Source organism: Rhinolophus sinicus, chromosome 18 (assembly GCF_057876585.1).
Source record: "Rhinolophus sinicus isolate RSI-liver-muscle chromosome 18, RSI-T2T, whole genome shotgun sequence".
NCBI classification, from domain to species: Eukaryota; Metazoa; Chordata; class Mammalia; order Chiroptera; family Rhinolophidae; genus Rhinolophus; species Rhinolophus sinicus.
The window spans coordinates 16,428,364-16,449,949 of NC_142518.1; the positions used below are offsets into that span (position 1 = coordinate 16,428,364).

The window sequence follows — 21,586 nt, forward strand, 5'->3', positions numbered from 1 at the left end:
GCCCGCTGCCACTGGTTTTTACACAGCAGGCCAGAAGTGCCAGGGAATGTATGCCCCTCAGGAGTGGCTCTGACTCCATCAATGCCTGAAAGAAATTGGTGTACAAATAGCCCAGCTCCTTCTGTCATTTGTGGAGTAACTAAGGTATGTGTGTGTGTTTTATACTGGTTCTCAGAATTTCCCCAGCACGAGTCAGTTCCGGTCACCCAAAGTGTTAATGGACTTACATCGCCCTGTATTGGCTGCCTTGCCTTCCTTGTCTTACTTCCCCAGTAACTTTCTCATTCTTCTACTGAGGATTTTGTTTGTTTTTGTACCTTCCATTGTATGGATGGACCACATTTTATTATCTATCAGTTGAACATCGGGATAGTTTTTACTTTTTGGCTATTAAGAACAATGCTGTATGGATATTTGTGTACAACCTTTACCCCCTACCTCTGGAAACCACTGATCTCTGTTCTGTCTTTATAGTTTTGTCTTTTTCCAGAATGTCATATAAATGGAGTCACACAGTGTGTAGATTTTTGGGCCTAGCTTCTTTCACTTACCATAAGGCATTGAGATTATTCCATGTTGTTGTGTGTATCAGTAGTTCATTCTTTTTAATGCTGAATATTATTCCATTTTGTTGATGTACCCGTTTGTTTATCCACTCACTATGTGAAGGATATCTGGTTTGTATCCAATTTTTGACAATTATGAATAAAGCTACCATACACATTTGCATGCAGGATTTTGTCTAAACAAATGTTTTCATTTCTCCTGGGTAAATATCTAGAAGTGGGATTGCTGAGTGGTCTGACAAGTTGTATTAATTTCCCATTGCTGCTGCAACAATTTACCACAAATGTAGTGACTTAAAACAACACAAATTTATTCTTTTGCAGTTCTGGAGGTCAGAAGTCCAAAAGGAGTCATAAGTGGCTCAAATCAAGGTGTCAGTAGGGCTGATTCCTTCTGGAGGCTCTGCAGAGAGAATCCTTTTCCTCTTGTTTTTTCAGTTTCTAGTGGCCACTTGTATTCCTTCTTCAGGTGGGATACAGGAAGATGGATGGAGGGCCCTTTTTCCATCTTCAAAGTTCATCACTCCAACCTCTGCTTCCATCATCACATCACCTCCTTCTCTTACCCTGATTCCTCGTGTCCCTCCTATGAGGACCGTTGTGATTACATCAGGCCCACCCAGATAATCTAGGATAATCTCATTCCAATATCCTTAACTTAATTACATCTGCAACTTGTTCCTTTCACCATATAAAATAACTTTCACAAATGCCCGGGATTAGGATGTGAGCATATTTAGGAGGCCATTATTCAGCCTATGTATGTTTAACTTTATAAGAAACTGCCAAACTGTTTTCCAAAATGACCATAACATTTCACATTCCCACCAACAACCCACGAGAGTTCTAGTTACCGCACATTCTTGCTTTGTATTTGACATTATCAGTCTTTTTCATCTTAGCCATTCTAAGGGGAGGGGAGTGGTGTTTCACTATGGTTTTAATTTGCATTTCCCTAACAACTAATGGTGTCCAGCACCTTTTCTTGTGCTTTTTGTCATCCATGTATCTTCTTTACGGAAGTGGCCGTTCAAAAATTTTGCCCATTTTTCAGTTGGGTGTTTGTGTTCTTATTAATTGAATTTTGTGTTCTTATTAATTGAATTTCGTGTATTCTGCTTACAATTCTTTTATCAGATACATATTTTGAAAATGTTTTTTTTCAGACTGTGGTTAGTCTTTTTCCTTTTTTAAAAAATTTTTATTTATTGAGGTGACATTGGTTAGTAAAATTATGTAGGTTTCAAATGCACATTTCTATTATATAATATTATACATCATCTGTATATTGCATTGTATGTTCACCACCCAGAGTCAGTATATATGGTGATGGAAGGACAACTGACTCTTTTTCCTTTCCTTTTTTTTTCTTTCATGTGGGTGAATGCTGGGTTGGCTAGGTTTTTCTTTTTTTTCCCCCCTTTCTTCCAGCTATCCCCCACTCCAGTTCAAGCCGTTGTTTCTCAGTCTAGCTGTGTAGCTGTGTAGGACACAGCTCCTTGGCCATGCTGGTATTATGAGCCTTGTGCTCCCCCCCGGCTGAGGCAGTTGGTCACCGGTCGTCTGTTGGGCTCAAAGTGGCTCAAGGCAGCTCTCGCCGGCTGCCGGCCACTCACGCTGGCTGCCAGTCACTCAGGCTGCCAGCCGCTCACGCTGGCCACTGGCCACTCATGGCAACACACGGTAGCTCACGCCGACCTCCAGCTGCTCACAGCAGCCGAGCTCCAGGGAGAGCCATTGTTCACAAGCTTAGCCGTAGAGGACACAGCTCACTGGCCCATGTGGGAATTGAACCAGCGACCTCGGCGCTAGGAGCACGGCACTCCAACCACCTGAGCCACCAGGCCAGTTTCCTTTTCTTAACAATGTTTCTCAAAGAGCAGAATTTTGGTGAAATCCAACTTATCAATTTTTTGTGTATTGTTCTTTTATTGTCATAGACAAGAAATTTTTGTCTAACCCAGGTCACAAAGATTTCCTTCTGTGTTTTCTTCTGAAAGTTTTATTGTTTTAGGTTTTACATCTAGGTCTGTGATCTATGCTTAGTTTATTTGTGTACATGATGTGAAGTATACAATGAGGTTCTTTGTTTGTTTGTTTGTTTGTTTGTTTTGCATATGACTGTTCAGAGGTTCCAGCAACATTTGTTGAAGAGATTATTTTTCTAAAAATTGCCTTTGCACCTTTGACAAAAATCGATTGACCATATATGTGTGGGTTTACTTCTGGACTCTTCATTTTCTATTCCATGGATCTGTGGGTCTATTTTGCCAGTACCACACTATCTTGATTATTCTAGCTATCACATCTTGAAATCAGGCACTGTGAGTCTTCCAGCTTTGTTTTTCTTTTGCAAAACTATGTTTTGACTATTCTAGTACCTTTGCTTTACCATATAAATTTTAGAGTCAGCTTGACAATTTCTGCAAAAGTCTTTCTGGGATTCTGGTTGTGATTGTGTGGAATTTATCAATTTGGGGAGAATTACCATTGTATTATCTATTACTGTATAACAAATTAGCCCAAAATTAAGCAGGCTACAGCATCAAATATTTACTATCTCATAGATTCTGTGGGTCAGGAGTCTGGGTGTATCTTAGCTGAATGCCTCTGCCTTAAGGCCTTTAATTAGGTTGCAATCAAGTTAGTAGCCAGGGCTGAGTGGAAGGCTCAACTGGGGGAGGTTCTGCTCCCAAACTCGCTCATGTGGTTGTTGGAAAAATTCAGTTCCCTACAGACTGTTGTCTGGAAGCCTCCCTCAGTTCCTTGACCTGTGGGCCTCTCCCTAGAGCAGCTCACAATATGGCAGCTAGCTTTCCTCAGAGCAAGAGAGCAAGAGAGTGAGAGAGTGCTCAAGGCAAAAGCCACAGACTCTTTGCAACCTAATCGAAGAAGTGACAGCAGTTTTGCTGTATCCTATTCATTAGAAACATATGATTAGGTGTAGCCTACACTCAAAGGGAGGGAGTTATACAAGGGTGTGAATACCAGAAAGTGGGGATCATTAGGGGCCATCTTAAAGGCTGCCTACCACAGACATCGTAACTATGAGTCTTCCAATTTATGAAGACAGTACATCATTATGTGTTGAGGTCTTTGATTTCTTTCATTGATGTTTTGTAATTTTCAGCATACATATCTCGCACATATTTTGTAAGAATCATACCTAAGAATTTCATGTTTCTGGTGCTCTTGTAAATAGTACTATTATTTTCAATTTCCAATTGTTTATTGCTAGTATAGAGACATACAATTGATTTTTGTATATTGAGCTTGTTTCCTATGGCCTTGATAAACCCATTTATTAGTTCTAGTAGTTTTTTGGTAGACTCCGGGTTTTTCTACATGCACAGGTTTTTTGTCAATAGAAACTGTTACATTTATTTCTTCTTTTCCAATGTGTGGGCCCTTTATTTCTTTTTCTAGCCTTTTTTCACTGGCTAGGACTTTCAGTATAATGTTGAGTATTGCTCACTATTCCTTCTTACATCCCAGATGTTCCTCCTAGAATCATTTTTATCCTTCCGAGATGTGTTCTTTAAAAATTATTTTAATGATGTCTGTTTATGTCTGAAAATATCTTTATTTCACCCACATTCATAAGAGTTTAATTGTTGGGTATTAAATTCCAGGCTGACAGCTATTTCTCTTGCCACTTCAAAGATATTATTTGTCTTCTGACTACCATTACTGGAAAGTCTTCTGCTTGTCTTTAGTATTCTGTAGTTTCATTACTATCTGTTTAAGTGTGGATTTATTTTAATCATCCTGCTTGGAATTCTTGGGTTTCTGCATCTGAAGATTGGTGCCTTTCATAATTTCTGAAACCTTTTTTCTTTGTTATTGCCTTTTCCTCTATTATCGTTCTCTCTTTCTAGAATTCCATGTGGAACATATACCATGCTTCCCCCAAAATAAGACTGGGTCTTATATTAATTTTTGCTCCAAAAGACTCATTAGGAAAAGGCGGCTGTCTGCAAGGCAGAGAAAGAGATCTCACCAGAACCCAGCAATGCTGGCACCCTGATCTTGAACTTCTAGTCTCCAGAGCTATGAGAAAATAAATTTGTTTCTTAAGCTAAAAAAAAAAAAAAAAAAAAAGACACATTAGGACTTATGTACAGGGGATGTCATCCTGGAAAATCATGCTAGGGCTTATTTTCCGGTTAGGTCTTATTTTCGGGGGAACGTGGTATTGAACCTTCTCTATGCTCTATTTCTCTTGACCTCTCTTAACCTGTAATTAATATTTTCTGTCATTCTGTTTTTGTCCTATATTATATATATATATATATATATATATATATATATATATTCTAATTCTCTGATTTTCTCTTTAGTTCAATCTGCTGTTTGGAATGTCCTTTGCATTTCTAATTTAAATTATTACTTTTTTATTGTATAAAATCCTGTTTAATTTTTTTTCAAATCTACCCGTCACTTTTAGTAACCTTTGTGCCCTTATTCTATCAACCCTACCTTTAATTCTTTATAGACAATAAACATCATTATTTTATGTTCTTATCTAAATATCTCACTATCTATAGTTGTGTGTGTGTGAGTGTGTACCTGATTCTGAAGTGCGATGTTTCTGCTGGCCCTCGTGGATTTAGTGATTTCTTTTTCTGAAATTGTAACTTTATGGTAATTCTTTGAAGTCTGTAAATGTATTCCTCCAAAGAAGAATTTTTGTTTTCTTCTGGCAGTTTGTTGTGGGCACTACCAAGGACCATTTTGAACTCTATCTTTGGTATAGTGTTAATTTTGGGCCCCAGAGATTCCAGTTCAGATCTGGCCCACACCCATGTGCCTGGCTGTTCCCATGGAGTTGACGTCCCCGGCACCATCTGCAATGTGGGCTTTTCCAGTTGAACTTCTTGAAGCTGTTGCTCTTTGGCTGTCCTGCTTAAGGCAAGGGGTTCCATCCTGACCTCTCGCACACTGCTCAGGCTCTAGGCTTTGTCTCCTGTTCCCCACGGCAATGGCTCATGAAAACCTGACTCTGAGCTGTCAGGAATCAGCAGCTACCTCCAAAGGAAGTAGGATCTCTAGCTCCTGTGGATTTGTGCTATTCTATCATTTCTGTGTCCTCACCCCACCCTTGGAATTCCCTTACTTTCTCACCACTACTCTATATGTTAAAATATTAAAACTTATTTTTTGGCATTTAATGTGTTCTGAACTATTAGGTTGGTGCAAAAGTAATTGCGGTTTTTGCAATTATTTTTAACCTTTTAAACCACAATTACTTTTGCACCAACCTAATAGAAGGAGTTTCTCTGAGCATCTAGTCCAGCATATTGTTGGAAACACAAGTCCCGGAGTTAAAATATTAGTGTTTTCCTTTGCAGACAGTTTTACCATGCAGATACATAATCTGTATAATAAGAAAACACCATACATACTGCTTTATAACCTGTTTATCATTTAGCAATATATTTTCAACATCTTTTTAACATGAATAAATGTTTCATTAATACTGTGGGGGGTGACAGGTTACTCAGGAAACAGACTCTGAGACAACAAATTTGAGCGCAGGAAGCTTATTAGGGAGTGCTCTTAAGATCAACACCATAGGAAAAGGGAATAACGTAGCATTAGGCAGAAGGGGAAGTTAGGCAATGGTGCAGTAGTTGCAAGGGCTCCAGCTCTGGAGCTGGAAGGGCCCTGCAGAATTGTCCCAAATGGAAGAAAGAAGACTGAGCCTTTATACTCCTAGGGGATGCGACACTGGGTAAGGCAGCCAACTTCAGTGAGTGCAATTCCTGGAGATAGCTGGCAAATGAACACTGTCAGCCTGTAGCACCCCCAGTATCTGGGAGTCCTGAAGGGGGTTCTGGGGAAGCACATCACAGTATCTACCACAGCTAGCGACTCTCTGGGCTCCAAGTTACAGAAAACCCAACCAGCTCTTGCTTAACAAATAGTTCATTTTTCTCACTTAATATAAGGGCTGCGGTAGATGGTTGCTGACATCAACAGCATCTTTCCCGTTTATTCGGAAAGCAAAACACTTTCTCGAAGCCCCCAGTAGACTCCTTATATTTCATCGACCAGAACTGGATCACATGGCCACTCCTTGGTACAAGGTAAGCTGGGGAAATGGGAACAGGACTGCTGTGCTATTGTGCCTGGAGCAATGAACATTGCTGCCCTGAACAGTATCTGGGTTCTGTTACTGTAGATGAAGAGGGGAAAACATTGTGGACGTGCAACTAGCAGAGCCTGCCACAAACAGACCTCTACAAAATTATTTTGAATAATTGGATATGGATATAACTTACTGAAACACTCCCCATATTATTGGACATTTTGCTATTATCCACTGTGCTGCAACAAGCACCGTTGCCTGCCTATATCAAGATAAAATGCCAGATGTGTAATTTCTGAGCTGAGAGGATGTACCCTTTAATGATTTTGATAGATTACCAAGATAGACCTGAGAAAGAGTCTATAAATTTATGTTTCCAGGAGCAGTGAATAAAGAGGCCTAGTTCCCCTAGGCCTCTTACTGACACTGGATATGAACATTCTTATTAATTTTCATCAGACTTATAGTCTTTTAAAAAGCACCTTGTTTTAATTTGCATTTTGATTACTTTCTATTTATCATATTTATTCCTTTTTTAAATTGTGGTCCAAAAATAGGGCTTATATGGTTTCAGCGTTTTGGAAATGATTGAGAAATGATTGAGATAGACTTCATGTTTTGCTATTGTGCTGCAAAGCTTAATCACGGCAGGTCTGCAATTAACCTGAGTTGTTTGGTTAAATTAAAACTCCTGCCTGACACTGACTCCGTGTCAAAGCATGAAACATTGGTATACAGTGTGTCTGTGTAACCATGAGTCCACAGAGTTTCAGGGAAGTTTGACCCAACTTGTCAGCGGTTGTTTATTAATAACAATGAGATTGAAGGGTTGCACCTGGCCTGGGTGTGATACTCCCCAGCCCTCGCCCCAGAGTTCTGCTGGGCCTGCAGCAGAGCTATGCCTAGGTGACCAGCAAAATACAAACAACTTAGCAGAGACTTCACTTTTGTCTCCCTGGTTCCGAAATGGTCTGTGCACATGTCAGGGGTGCCCCATCCAGGAGACGTCTGGCCTGGCCCTTACAGAAAGGGGACAATAGGAGCCTGCACCTGGCCTCTCCAGACCCCTGCTGTGAGTCATACGCTGTGATGTTTATTCTGACTTGCACACTCTGGCTTTAGTGTGTCCTTGCCCGGTAAACAACTGTACATTTGTAAGCTTTGTCATGAGTCTTCTTCAGCAAGTGAACCTGCTTAAGTGCCACTGTTAGTGTAGCTATCTATTCCATTTTTGTTAAGTCTTCCATGGGCACTAGGAAAAAAAGGTGTATTGTCTAGTGTGCACGTTTCTTTCCAGAAGCTATGAAATAAGACCTATGAATTGTATTATTGAGTCTCTATACTTCTAATTTTGGTTTTATACATTTCAATGCCATTTCATTCAGCTTTTTGTCTCAAATTCTACTAATTTAAGTATTTAATCTTTGGTTTCCCTTCATTTGTGTCTGTCTTGCATATTTTCCCCATTTTCTGTATTTGATCTTCTTGTGCCATTGTGTGCTTTTTTCAGATATCGTAGAATTGATTTTTTTTAAAATCCAGTCTGGGAAATTTTATTTTATTTTTTATTTTTATTTATTTATTTTTTATTAGTTTCAGGTGCACAAGACAAAGTAATACTAGACGTTTATCTTTCATATCCCTCACACTGTGTGAACCCCCCTCCCCCATCCACTGTCCCTCTGACATCGCACAGAGCCACTACATTTCCACTGTCTCTATTCCTAATGCTGTACTCCGCTTCTTGTAAGTACACACACACACACATATATACATACAAAGTTGACATTCATTATTGTTCAGCTTCAGCTTCAGGTGTACAGTGCAGTGATCAGGCATCTACATCATCCCTGAGGTGATCTCCCAAATGGGACACATGTCCATCAGGTACCCTACAAAATCTTTACTACATTATTGATTACATTCCCCAAATTAATTTTCAAAACCCCGTGGCCATCTTGTGGTTACTGACTGTTTTCTAAACCCCTCACCTTCCCCCTTATCCCCACCCCCCCGCCCATCTAGCAACCCTCAGTTTTTCCTCTGTGTCTCCGAAACTGTTTCTGATTAATTAATTCAATTACTCTTTTCTTTAGATTCCACATATAAGTGAGATCATATGGTATTTGTCTTTCTCTGTCTGACTTATTTCACTTAACATAATGTTCTCTAGGTCCATCCATGTTGTTGCAAATGGTAAGATGGAAATTTTATTTTTAAACATGGTAGTAGGTTCCATATATATTTATCATCATAACTAATACATTTAGTTCATCACCTTTTTTTATGCTATTTTTTTTCTATGCTACTTTTTAAATACATTTTATTGGGGAATATTGGGGAACAGTGTGTTTCTCCAGGGCCCATCAGCTCCAAGTCATTTTCCTTCAATATAGTTGTGGAGGGCACGGCTCAGCTCCAAGTCCAGTTGCCGTTTTCAATCTTTAGTTGCAGGGGGCACAGCCCACCATCCCATGCGGGAATTGAACCGGCAACCTTTTTGCTGAGAGCCCGTGCTCTAACCAACTGAGCCATCCGGCCGCCCCTCCGCGGCTCAGTGGCAGCTCGTTGTCTTCAATCTACTTGTGGAGGGCACAGCTCACTGGCCCATGTGGGAATCGAACCGGTAGCCCTGTTGTTCAGGGCTGTTCAGAGCTTGCGCTCCAACAGACTGAGCCACCCAGCCGCCCCTTTCTATGCTATTTTTTTTTTTTTTTTTTTTTTTTATTTATTAAATTTATTGAGGTGACAGTTGTTAGTAAAATTACATAGATTTCAGGTGTACAATTCTGTATTACATCATCTATAAATCCCGTTGTGTGTTCATCACCCAGAGTCAGTTCTCCTTCCATCACCATATATTCGATCCCCCTTACCCACATCTCCCACCCCCCACCCCCCACCCCCCACCCCCCTTACCCTCTGGCAACCACCAAACCATTGTCTGTGTCTATGAGTTTCTGTTTCTCATTTGTTTGTCTTGTTCTTTTGTTGTTTTGGTTTATATACCACATATCAGTGAAATCACATGGTTCTCTGCTTTTTCTGTCTGACTTATTTCGCTCAGCATTACACTCTCAAGATCCATCCATGTTGTCACAAATGTTCCTATATCATCTTTTCTTACTGCCGAATAGTATTCCATTGTGTATATATACCACAACTTCTTCATCCATTCATCTATCGAAGGACATTTTGGTTGTTTCCATGTCTTGGCCACTGTAAACAAAGCTGCAATGAACATTGGAGCACACGTGTCTTTATCTCTAAATGTTTTCAGATTTTTTGGGTAGATACCCAGGAGAGGGATTGCTGGGTCATATGGCAATTCTATTCGTAATTTTTTGAGGAACCTCCACACCGCCTTCCATAACGGCTGCACCAGTCTGCATTCCCACCAACAGTGTATGAGGGTTCCTTTTTCTCCACAGCCTCTCCAACATTTGTTACTATTTGTCTTGTTGATGATGGCCATTCTGACTGGGGTGAGGTGATATCTCATTGTGGTTTTGATTTGCATTTCTCTGATGATTAGTGATGTTGAGCATTTTTTCATATGTCTATTTGCCATTTGTATGTCCTCTTTGGAGAAATGTCTCTTCAAGTCCTCTGCCCATTTTTCAATTGGGTTGTTTGTTTTTTTGTTGTTCAGTTGCATGAGTTCCTTGTATATTCTGGATACTAGCCCCTTATCGGAGGCACTGTTTGCAAAAATCTTCTCCCATTCAGTTGGTGGCCTCTTTATTTTGTCAATGGTTTCTTTTGCTGTGCAGAAGCTTTTAAGTTTCATATAGTCCCATTTGTTTATTTTAGCTTTTACTTCCATTGCCTTTGGAGTCAAATTCATAAAATGCTCTTTGAACCCAAGGTCCATAAGTTTAGTACCTATGTTTTCTTCTATGCAGTTTATTGTGTCAGGTCTTATGCTTAAGTCTTTGATCCATTTTGAATTAATTTTGGTACATGGTGACAAATAGCAGTCCAGTTTCATTCTTTTGCACGTGGCTATCCAATTCTCCCAGCTCCATTTATTGAAGAGGCTGTCTTTGCTCCATTGTATGTTTTTAGCTTCTTTGTCAAAAATTATCTGTCCATATTTATGTGGTTTTATTTCTGGGTTCTCAATTCTATTCCATTGGTCTATATGTCTGTTTTTCTGCCAATACCATGCTGTTTTGATTATTGTGGCCCTGTAGTACAGGCCAAAGTCAGGAAGTGTGATACCTCCATTATAGTTCTTTTTTCTTAAGATTGCTTTGGCTATTCGGGGTCTTTTGTGGTTCCAAACAAATCTGATGATTTTTTGTTCTATTTCTTTAAAATATGCCATTGGGATTTTGATGGGGATTGCATTGAATCTGTATATTGCTTTGGGTAATATGGCCATTTTAACTATGTTGATTCTTCCAATCCATGAGCACGGAATGTCTTTCCATTTCTTTGTGTCTTCTTCAATTTCTTTCAGAAAAGTCTTATAGTTTTCAGCATATAGGTCTTTCACATCCTTGGTTAAGTTTATTCCTAGGTATTTTATTCTTTTTGATGCAATTGTAAAAGGAATTGTTTTTTGTATTTCTTTTTCTGAGATTTCATTGTTGGTATATAGGAAGGCAATGGACTTTTGTGCGTTGATTTTGTAGCCAGCAACTTTACTGTATTCGTTGATTGTTTCTAATAGCTTTTTGGTGGAGTCTTTAGGGTTTTCTATATATAGCATCATGTCATCTGCAAAGAGTGATAATTTAACTTCTTCATTCCCAATTTGGATGCCTTTGATTTCTTTCTCTTGCCTGATTGCTCTGGCAAGGACTTCCAACACGATGTTGAAAAGCAGAGGTGATAGGGGACATCCCTGTCGTGTTCCTGAACGTAGAGCAAAGGGCTTCAGTCTTTCTCCATTAATTATGAGATTAGCAGAGGGCTTGTCATATATGGCTTTTATTATGTTAAGGTATTTTCCTTCTATACCTATTTTATTAAGTGTTTTAATCATAAATGGATGTTGTATCTTGTCAAATGCTTTTTCTGCATCAATTGATATAATCATATGATTTTTGTCCTTTATTTTGTTTATATGATGTATCACATTGATGGATTTGCGTATGTTGAACCATCCTTGTGCCCCGGGGATGAACCCCACTTGGTCGTGATGAATAATCTTTTTAATGCATTGTTGTATTCGATTTGCTAGAATTTTATTTAGGATTTTTGCATCGGTATTCATCAGAGATATTGGTCTGTAGTTTTCTTTTTTTGTGCTGTCTTTACCAGGTTTTGGTATCAGGGTAATGTTGGCCTCATAAAATGTGTTGGGGAGTACTGTTTCTTCTTCAATTTTTTGGAAGAGTTTGTGCAGAATTGGTATTAGATCCTCTTTGAAGGTTTGGTAGAATTCACTAGTGAAGCCATCTGGTCCCGGACTTTTGCTTTTGGGAAGGTTTTGGATGACTGATTCAATTTCGTTACTGGTGATCGGTCTGTTTAGATTTTCCAGTTCTTCATGGTTCAGCCTTGGAAGGCTATATGTTTCTAAGAACTTATCCATTTCTTCTAGGTTGTTGAATTTGGTGGCATATAGTCCTTCATAGTATTCTTGGATGATCCTTTGTATTTCTGTGGTGTCCGTGATAACTTCCCCTTTTACGTTTCTGATTTTGTTAATCAGTGTCTTCTCTCTTTTTATCTTAGTAAGTCTAGCCAAGGGTTTGTCAATTTTGTTAATCTTCTCAAAGAACCAGCTCTTTGTCACATTAATTTTTTCTATTGTCTTTCTGTTCTCTATTTCATTTATTTCTGCTCTAATTTTTGTTATTTCCTTTCTTCTGCTGACCTTGGGTTTTACCTGTTCTTCTTTTTCTAGTTCTTTAAGGTGTTTTCTATGCTATTTTTAATGCCTCTTTACCATTTCCTTTGTTTTATGATTTGTTTCTCTCTTATGAGTATTTTCTCTGCTTTTATCTTCATTGCTTTGGAAGGCATAGATACACCGTTTAGTATTGTAAGTATGACCTTGAAGCATTCTGTGGGTCTGGGGAAGGACATATACAAGATGCTTTGATAGCAGTAAAGCTTTCAGAGACCTCTAGGTTATGGCACAAGGACTCAGGATATAACTTAAAGCTCCCACTAGTCACTGTTGGGACAATGTGAGTGAAGACAATTGCATGGATTAAACTCATCAAATAAGTTTGAATCCATGAGTTCATACTTTTAAAAGAAAACCCTACTGTTTACCTTTCTTAAAAAACACCTTATTGTTTCTCTGTAGAGGAGTTTATGGCATCAGCAATATTTAGAAAACTGCTAAATAAAATATTCATGCAGAACAATAATTTAAAAAGCATTCATTCTGCAGCCTATGTTTCTTAAATTATCCGAATTTTTAAACTGAAGTGGTAATCTTTTAGTTCCCCTTGATTCAGCCACGTTGAACTCACTTTTACTTTCCTCCTTCTCTTTGTTAATAAAATCTTACATTTAGATACAGATGAGTCATTTACACTTTTAAAAACTAACATTGTAGTTTTCACATGATTTTCTCATTTTTGAACTCTCTCTTTTTCTCTCATTATTGTGGTGAATATTTTTGTTAAATGTGTTTCAAGAAGTGGGCGTTGATATGCTTTTGAACCCTGGCAGTATGGAAGAGTGATTCCCATCATGGGCTCACAAGATCAGCTTGCCGAGGCACCATCCTGGCTCTTAGGTAACTTACCTAACCTCTCTGGGCTTCAGTTTTCTCATCTGTAAAGTGAGGATAATAAGATTCCTGTCTTACAGGGTTGTTCATGAACTGGATGACTCAATATATAAAAAGCACTTACGAGTAGGACAGTGGCCGTCACACAGTGTGTGTTTAATATTTGTTAGCTATTATTGTGAAAGACAATGAGCCAGAGCCTACGAATCATTGGTCACAGTCTTTTTCTCTGAAAAGTCTCGCTGTCACTCCCTTTTCTTCTGAAAGCTGATTTGCAGAGAAGTCTGAAACCACACTGACTTTGTTGCCTTACAGCATAGCGGTTAAGAGTTCCGGTCAGACCGCCTTGGTTTGTATCCTGACTCCTCAACTTATACTGGATGTGTGACCTTGGGCAAGTCACTTGACCTCTCTAATCCTTACTGTCGTCATCTGTAAAGTGGGGCAACTCATAGGCCTCCCTGTCGTGGACCTCTTGCATCTGTTGGCCACACTGTCCTTGCTCTCTTTTATTTGTTTATTTGTTTTTTGTCGCTCCAACCTTTTAATTCTGGTGGGACTTCTAACCATAGTACCCTCAGCCCCTGGCCGGTTGTCTTGCTCCATTCTCTCGGCCCCTGTGATGGGTCCAAGGGCGAGCACATGGCGTAAAGACAACTGAAGACATTCTATGGTGAAACCAGGAGAGAGACTCCGTCTCTTTCTTCTAGGGTCCCTGAGCTGGGAGAATGTGAGCCCGGAGCTGCCTGTGCCACGTCTGGAGGAAGCCTGTCTGCCACCACGAGGAATGAAAGAGCCGGGGCAGCTGGAGAGCAAAGGCATCCTGACAATATGGTTTGAGTTCCTGAATCCAGTCAACTTAAAGGCCAGCACCACCCCTTTACTGGGATGCTGTGACCTCTAAATGAGAGAATTCATGTCAAGCACCAAGTGTGCAGAGCAGGGTAAGCCCTCAATAAATGATTTGTTTTCTCCTGTCTTGATGATTGCAGTTTTTTTTCTTTTGTAGTTAAAAATTGTTGCCAAATGTGTCTGTGTCTGATAGTTCGTTTTCCCTGAAATGGGGTAAGTTCTTTCAGTCTGCAGATAGAGATCTTCCTTGAGCTTAGAAAAACCTTTTTCTAACAGATCTTTCATTATGCGTCTCTTGGCCAGGAACATCAAGCACCTGTAATTTGGTGTTCGTTGTCTGTTCTCCATATCGATCTTGCTCTGCTCTCATCATTTCCTGTCTCTTCCGCTGAACGTCGAGTTCCTGAGGGCACGCACGTGGGTGACAGTGTTAATGCCAACAGTTGTTGCCTCCCTGTTCTCCCAGCCCTCTGGCGCCATATAATGCCCACGGGAGGACTGTGAGCTGCCTCCAGCCCCTTTCTACGGGAGGGTTTCTGAGGGAATGGGTTTCTGTCGTCCAGTCCCACGTCCCATTGTCTTTCTAGCAGTAGTGCCAGCAGGTGCAGGTATTTGCATTACAGAACTTTTCAGTGACAGACTTCATGCAAAGTCAGACGGAGGAGCAACAGCTGTGCAGGATCCCAGAAAGCCTTGCGGACCCTCAGGCCCCATCCTGGACCCACCGCATCAGAAGGAGCATTTTCACGACCTCCCCAGGTGGCTGTGTGCATGTTCAAGTTTGAGAGACTCTGCTCCAGAGCACAGGCTCAGTTTAACCCTCTTATTCATAATTCAGTTTTGTTTTGGGGGTGGGGAGGGTCTACTCACGAAGTCATTCTTTACAGCAAAAAGCTTCTCAAACTCCTCACCAGGCAAGATCATGTAATGTTCTGACCCTTAACTACTTACTCCATTTTCGTGTGAATTTTCCCTCAAGATAATGTTATTACCATAAGGTGGGGGCTGCCTTGCCAGGGCACCTAGGAGTCATATGCACAATTCACACTTTATTGGAACCTTAATTTCACTTGCTTTCTCTCACTGTGTTCTCAGCTTGCCTCACCTTTGCGAGAGTTCCAACACTTGCCATAGTTGTGTCAACAGCTTCTGTTTTGTTCTTCTCTCCAAGAGCTCAATGATTTGAATACTTTCTCCTGAGTTTAGAAACTTAACTCAATTTGTTTCCACCTACTAACCTTGATATATTTTCTTTCTCCAATATTGGATCAATATTGCCCACCCCAAAATAACAAAATATGATTGGCTAACATTGGTTACTGCACACTGTTGACATGGTTAATTTCATTTTATTCTCACCAGAACTCCACAGTTAACAATATTCCAGTTTTTTGGATGAGGAAACTCAGACTAGAGTAATTGGCATCTTTCTCTTTCTCTAGGAGACTTACATTCTCATGACAAAATATTGTTTGCTCTATGATGGGTACATAGGGATTCAGTGTGCTATTTTTTCTACTTCTGTGTATCTTCGAATATTTCCATAAGGAAAGGGTACAGAAAACCCAAAATAAATAAGTACTATCTGTAACAGTGGATGACTGTCCAGTCTGACCTCTCTTCTGAGCTGCATCCAGATTTAGATATCCAGATGTTTTTGGCCTCTTCACTCTTGGACACCTCACAAGCACCTGAGACCTAATGGGCCTGAACCTGCACTCCTGCGGTTCCCTCCTCAATCATTCCTCATCTTTCTCCTCGTAATTAATGGCATCATCATAGGCCCTGTGTTCAAAATGGACCCAGGAGTTGTTTTGGGCCATCCATGCCCCAGTGCCTCCTATACCCAATTCATACCCAAGTTCTGCCAGTCGTAACCTCCAGAGCATAAACTAACTTTGTTCACTTCTGTCTAGTCAGCTGCCACCATCCTCCAAGTCGCCATCACCCTTCACACTGCCCTGGCCCCCTCAGTAAGCTCTTCAGTGTCATCCTTACCCCACTTCAGGGACCAGTTGACCTTTTAAAACAGAAATCGCATCAGCCACCTACTTAGAACCCTTCAGTAACTTCCCATTTCCCTTAGAATAAAATACCAACTCCTCACCCAGCCTTAGGTGGCCTTGTGTGATCTGGCCCTAGTACCTGTCCAGTCACAGCTTGCACCCCATTCCTCCCCTTCCTCGCCTCAACCAGGTGCCCTGGTCCTCTTTCAGACTCTGCTGCTCCGCATACTTTTCTGCTGCAGGGCTGCACACCCCTGGCCACTCTCTACTTTGCAGTTTTCTTATCCTTCGTATCTCCAGCTACCTATTCCTTCGTCAGACCCTCCCTAACCACCAATCAGAACTGGCTCTGCCTACAAGGGGAATCTTTAGTGCCAGTTTTCAGTTGAGGCAACCATCATAATTTGCAATTATATGTTAATTTGTGTTTCAGGGTTTAATCGCTGCCTGTCACACACTGAGGATAGAGAATGTGAAAGCCTTTCAGATCCAGCATCTCGCACAGTGACTGGCACATAGTAAGTGTTCATGTAGCATGTGGTGAAGAATTGAATCTCTTTGTCATTTTCATCTTCACTCGGAAAGCATCTCAAGGATGTCTTTCGCATCAGTGGGTGAATTTTCTACACCATCCTTTCTATTCTTTACTGACTGCATATGGATTTGAATGTGGTGTTGCCTTTGGAATGTTCTTACAGTCTTGGAGTCAACTATCTTTTCAACTTCTGCTTTTCATCTACCTATGACCTTTTGCTTCTCATGCAGTCTTTTGAAGATGCCTCATAGTTTGACTTTTTCTTCTGGCTTTGAATGCAAGTAATTTTCCAGGAGTATATTTCCTTTCTCTGAGTCTTCCAACTATTTTTTTTTAATCCCATAGTTTTTGCTTTTTAATCCCATAGTCCAATCCCATGTGGTCCTTCCAAATTGTAGACCCCAATTTGTTTTTTCTCTTAGGTCATATGCAAACAAGGGAAGACCCTTCCAGTCTCAGTGTGGCAACAGAACGTGTGGGTCACCTTTAGTCCCAACTTCTGTCCTTTTGGGTAGTGATCCTACCCCCTTGATAAGTCTTGCAGTTGGAAAGCGGGTGAGTTGATTGGCACAGCTTCCAGTCCACGTTTCAGCTTCTAATGGGTTTTCTATTATTGTACCTCTTTGTACTCTGATGGTTATCGCCCTCCTCTCTTCATCTCCTTCTCTGGTACTGGAAGCCAATGGCAGTAAGTGAAATCGTTCTTCCTATGTCTGTCACCTATAGTGAGTGAGTAATGGGGGAGCATATGCTTTATACCACAGCCAGTCTGCCCTTACTTCTGCCTAGCTGGTCACTGGGGTTGTTCTGTTTCAATGGAAAAATGGAAAAAGACAGTGGGCAGACTGAGGAACATGGTGAGGGCTGGGAGCAGGGGGTGAGAGGCCTGGTGGGAGGCTCAGAGGTTTCGAAGCAAAGGGCAAAAATCAGGAACAAAACTGCCCTCTCACAGTAGAGCTCCTTGGGATCAAGAGACGAATGCCCAGTCCTCTGGCTAGCAAAGGCCCGAATCTCTGAGTCAGGACACAGTTGGTGGAGCAAGAGCAATGTACCTTTCAAAAAATCCTTCTCGGGCCGGCCCGGTGGCTCAGGCGGTTAGAGCTCCATGCTCCTAACTCCGAAGGCTACCGGTTCAATGGGCCAGTGGGCTCTCAACCACAAGGTTGCCGGTTCAATTCCTCGAGTCCTGCAAGGGATGGTGGGCAGCGCCCCCTGCAACTAAGATTGAACACGGCACCTTGAACTGAGCTGCCTCCCAGATGGCTCGGTTGGTTGGAGCGCGTCCTCTCAACCACAAGGTTGCCGGTTCGACTCCCGCAAGGGATGGTGGGCTGCGCCCCCTGCAACTAGCAATGGCAACTGGACCTGGAGCTGAGCTGCGGCCTCTACATCTAAGACTGAAAGGACAACAACTTGAAGGTGAACTACGCCCTCCACAACTAAGATTGAAAGGACAACAACTTGACTTGGAAAAAAGTCCTGGAAGTATACACTGTTCCCCAATAAAGTCCTGTTCCCCTTCCCCAATAAAATCTTTAAAAAAAAAAATCCTTCTCCACTTGCTCTCTCATTAAGGGAAGCCCAAGTGTTCCATAAGGTGAAGAAATATGGATCTATTTTTCTAAAACTCTATTTGCCTTAAGATTATTTTCAAGGCTGCTCACAATTTTATATTATGTTGTCTGTCAATCTCATTATTTTAATGGGTTTTATTCTTTTCCTATAAGGTCATGGGATATTTTAGTGAAAAGCTGTGAAGAGTTACACTAGAGGGCTATAAGATCCAATTTTTATCTTATCCTCTTTCAACAAAGAAATCTGCAGATCCACAGAATATTCATGAATATGGTTTTTTTTTTTGTTTTTTTTTTTTTTTTTTTTGCTTAACATCTGCTCCCATAGCTCTGTCAGCGAGGAATTCATCATTCCCAAAGCATTCCATATGCTTTTCCACTCTGCATTTACCCATGCAATTTCCCCTGGCACAAATCCTCTTCATTTTTTGGCCTCTAGCAACTAAAGAACAGGATGTTTCGATCCTCCTCTTGTTTTGAGCCTGAGGACACTGTGACTCCATGTTTGTGAGTAAAAACATTCTAATCAGAATCATGCCAGCATTGATGAAATTTTATGAAGAACATATTTTCCTGAGCAAAATGAAATCAATTTAATCCCTTGATATCAATTTTCTACATAATTCAGGTAAAATATTTCTAACATTTTTTATTTGCTTTTACTTTCATCTGGAAAATGTTTATTCATAAAAAAATGTCACCATGAAGATTTGTGTTAAAATTTGTCCAAATAAAATTTTTTTTAAATTTTAATTGCTTACAAGTGAGTTTACTTTTATGGCAATCATATCTACCAATTTCCTGTGGTGCAAATTTTCTGGGTCTAAATTTTGTCAAGAAGATGTGATCCTTCCAATAGTTTTGAGTCAGTAACAAACATAGCAGATAGTAGTGGTGGCCCCCCCATGCCCCGTTGGCACTCACCCTTCAGTACACAAGAATGGTGGTTAGCTTCTCAGTGCAAATACCTGCAACTCCCCACCTGAGGAGTTATCCAGCGCCAGAAGTGCTGGGAGTTAATGACAGATGGTAGTTGGAAGATCAATACCCCAACTTCCTTATCCTCTGGTGGGATAATTGTGAGCTATGTTCTACACCATTTTTCCCAATTACCTGATGAGGGGAGATTGAACCCATTCGCCCCCAGTGGAAAATTGCGTGATGTTCCTGTCTTACTTCCCCCTCCCTGCTGATGCTTTCTGGAATGACCTCTCAAATAAATTACTCTCATTCTTGTCTTGGAGTCAACTTCCAGGGAGCCCAACCTAAGACGAGAAGCTTAATTGTATAAAGTTTTAGCCATTGTCAGTTTTACTGTGTTGATTATGTTTATGGAGTCTAAATTTTCCATGGTTAGTGTTTAAATTCTCAGAGTTAAAAAAAATTTTAATGAATTAAAATGGGTCATCAGCCATTTTTTTCATTCATAACAAATTTTACTAAGTGCTGTTTTATGTTATTTCTACCAGTACTAGAATCCGCTTGAACAGAAGACTGACAGATTGAATCTGGGTGCATGCCTGGGTTAGAACCTCCTGCCTCATGTGACCTCCTGTGCTTTTTTGCACATCCTTTCTTGAAAACCCTTTTCTATGTTCTCCACCTAGAGAAATCCTACTTAATTTCCATGACCATATAGAAATGCCAGTTCCTCCATAAACCTTTCCCTGATTCTCATCAATAGTAATAGTAACTTTCTGAGCTCCCACAGCACTCTGCTTTTTCCTCTATTTATCTTTTGCCTTATTTATTTTTATTTCTTGCCTTAAGTGATTTTTAGTTGCTTATGTTTCCTCATTAGACTGAGAGCACAATGGATCTTTTTTTTTCACTCCCATCTAACTTCATTCCCATTAACACACATAGCAGGTATTCAATAAAAGTTTGAATGCATATTTCCATTACAGAAAATGGAACCCTACAAAGAAATTTCTCCTACCCCAGATCTAAGGACAACGTTGTTAACTTTTGAATAGGGTTTCATTTGAATCTGTAATGTATACTATGCCTTTCTCAATATCTTTATCAGCTTCTCCTATCTCTTAAATATATTTGATTTTTAATCATTATGCTCCATCAGTATAATTCCCATCCCTTTTGTTTTCTCTAAATTGTTTTATTCACTTTCCACATTTAATGAAATTTGATTATACGATATTTTTTTTAATTTTATTTTATTAAATTTATTGGGGTGACAATTGTTAGTAAAATTACATAGATTTCAGGTGTACAATTCTGTATTACATCATCTATAAATCCCATTGTGTGTTCATCACCCAGAGTCAGTTCTCCTTCGATCACCATATATTCGATCCCCCTTACCCTCATCTCCCACCCCCCACCCCCCACCCCCCTTACCCTCTGGCAACCACCAAACCATTGTCTGTGTCTATGAGATTATACGATATTTTTTAATTGCCTTAATAATTAAAGACACCTAAGTCATCGTTTGAGATAGTATATTCAAGTGTGACAAGCATAGTTGATGAGGAATCCTTCCTGATCCATAATGAAACACCAAATTCCACTGAAAACTGCATAAATGACACGAACAGGAATTCACAGAACGTGTGGCAAACAGACGTGAAAAATTACTCAACACTCACTATAATCGTAGAACTAAAAATGCAACTTTCACCTATTAGATTGCTAATGATTTCTTTCTTTTTTAATATGTATGATCCATATAGTATGGAAATAAACTCATACTCAGAGTTCCGGTCAACATGGCGCAGTAGGTAAACGCTGTGCTTACCTCTTCTCAATGACCACATCGAAATTACAACTAAACTCCAAAACAACCATCATTGAGAATCGCCTGAAATCTTGCTGAACCAAAACCCTACGACTAAGGACATACAGAAGAAGTCACCTCAAGACTGGTAGGAGGGGCAGAGACGGGGAACAGGCTGGTCCCACACCTGTGAGACCATTAAAAATAGGAAGGAATAGCTCAGCTGCGGAGGTACCCCCCAGAGGAGGAAGGGGTCCCACCCTCTCCCCAGCCCAGGGTTCCAGTGCCAGGGAGAGAAGTCCCCATCTTTTCTGGCTGTGAAAACCAGTGGAGATTGTGACTGAGTGAGACGGAGGGTGGCTGGAGTCCCAGGTAATCTTAAAGGGACCGCGCACAGACTTACTCACCACCTGTATCACGGGCTCTGAGCTCCAGCGCTGGGGCAGCAGCAGAAGAGGCGACAGGGACATATGGGGGGAACTGGGTTGTCTGGCTTCAGCACAAGAGCTGGAGGGGTAGCTTTCTCCC

The 21,586-nt window shown here is 40.6% G+C and overlaps 1 protein-coding gene across 1 annotated transcript in view; it reads left to right on the top strand.

Annotated features, from left to right (window-relative positions):
* Positions 1-18,578, top strand: part of C18HXorf58 (chromosome 18 CXorf58 homolog) — a 49,202-nt gene extending 30,624 nt beyond the window's left edge. The window contains exons 11-12 of the mRNA XM_074324084.2: positions 14,068-16,733; positions 17,173-18,578. The gene's annotated coding sequence lies outside the window, so the exon portion shown is untranslated. The remainder of the gene's footprint in view (positions 1-14,067; positions 16,734-17,172) is intronic.
* Positions 18,579-21,586: the final 3,008 nt, after the last annotated feature.